The 1478-nt window shown below is 41.5% G+C and overlaps 1 protein-coding gene across 1 annotated transcript in view; it reads right to left on the bottom strand.

Moving 5' to 3' along the window:
• Positions 1 to 1478, bottom strand: part of LOC101845933 (filamin-A-like) — a gene marked incomplete at its 5' end in the record, with an annotated part of 101164 nt that overhangs the window by 26837 nt on the left and 72849 nt on the right.

The raw sequence follows: 1478 nt of genomic DNA, 5'->3' as shown, positions 1-1478 counted from the left end.
CCCCCCCCCCCATCTCTCCAATTGCAGTCTCCCTCTCCCCTTCTGTCTATCTCTCTCTGCCTGTCTATATCCCCATCCCTTCTCCGTCATCCCCTAAAAGGGAGCAAAAAATCCCCCACAATTTTTTTTCTAAAAGAACAAAACAAAACAAAAAACAACAAAAAACAAGAAAACCTGAAGCGCCAAAATACAAACCCCAAACCCAATCCTTCTTCCCCCCATCTCTCCAGCCCACGTAGCGGCTATTAAACTATTTAGAGGTGGCAAACGGACGTTATAAACTGGCGCCTGGGACGCTGCCTGTCACGTCGCGGGAACGAGGAGGAAAGCCAGAAGTTTCCAGAATTTTCTTCATTAAAAAAAACGGAAGGGAAGAGTTAAGAGTCTCTATCTGTGAGCGCGGTATCGCAGAGGGTGACTGTTTGCTCATATTATTATCAAAAGGGGAAAACAAGTGATTATAAAAAACAAATTCTAGATCTACCCCGCCCCCTAAGAAAACCCTTGGCCTCTCGACTGACCTCGAGACTGACAGAGAGAGAGAGAGAGAGAGGGTGGTTTGTTTTCGCAAAGAATAAACGGGGCTCTTTCTACGCTGTGCGGGTCAGTGTGTGCGTAAGAAAGGACACATTTGACAACCGGTGAAAGAAGAACACGCAGGTAAATTTTAGCTTTAGTAAGAAGAGTTTTACGGCGTTTTCAACAAAAAAGGACACGTTAGACGAGGAAGTGGCCCAAAAGGTGATGGTTGCGGCGCTGACAATGATGATGATGACGATGATGATGATGATGATGATGGTGATGACTATGCTGAGATGATGAAGATGATTATCATGATGATTCCTTGAACTATACTTTTAGAAAATTCTACAAAATTCTCTGAACAATATTCAGGTCTCCATCTGATCTTTTTTTGTTTTTTTCTACTATACAAAAATGATGATGATGATGATGATGATGATGATCATGATCATGGAGAAGATGAAAGTGGTGGTGGTAATGGTGATGATTGTGATTGTGACGATGATGACGATGGTGATGATGGTGTTCATGAAATTTATGGTAACAAAGAAGTTGAAAATGTGAGAGATGATGAAAGACAGCAAACTATATGATTGACAGAAAAAAACACACAACTAAATGACTGTGGTATTAAGGTTTGTGAAAAGACTGACATAATATGCGCTATACACACAAAACGACCTTCTAAGTAGACAACAGAGAAGAAAAAGCATAATATGACCTCGCTTGTAAAACTTTAAAGCATGGGCCAAAAACAATACTACTATAGTGCCAGTGTGTGTGATTGTGTGTATTTGTACGTATATGTGTGTATGCATTTGTGTGTGTACGTGTATCTGTCTGTGTCAGTGAGTGTCTGTTCGAGAGCATATATGTGTGTGTGTGTGTGTGTGTGTGTGTGTGTGTGTGTGAGTGTGTGTGTGTGTATGTGTGTGCGCATTTGTGTGTGTGTGTGT

Source organism: Aplysia californica, unplaced genomic scaffold, assembly GCF_000002075.1.
Source record: "Aplysia californica isolate F4 #8 unplaced genomic scaffold, AplCal3.0 scaffold00259, whole genome shotgun sequence".
Taxonomy (NCBI): domain Eukaryota; kingdom Metazoa; phylum Mollusca; class Gastropoda; order Aplysiida; family Aplysiidae; genus Aplysia; species Aplysia californica.
The sequence above is the reverse complement of the archived record's forward strand: the minus strand, read 5'-3'. Positions and strand labels throughout refer to the sequence as shown.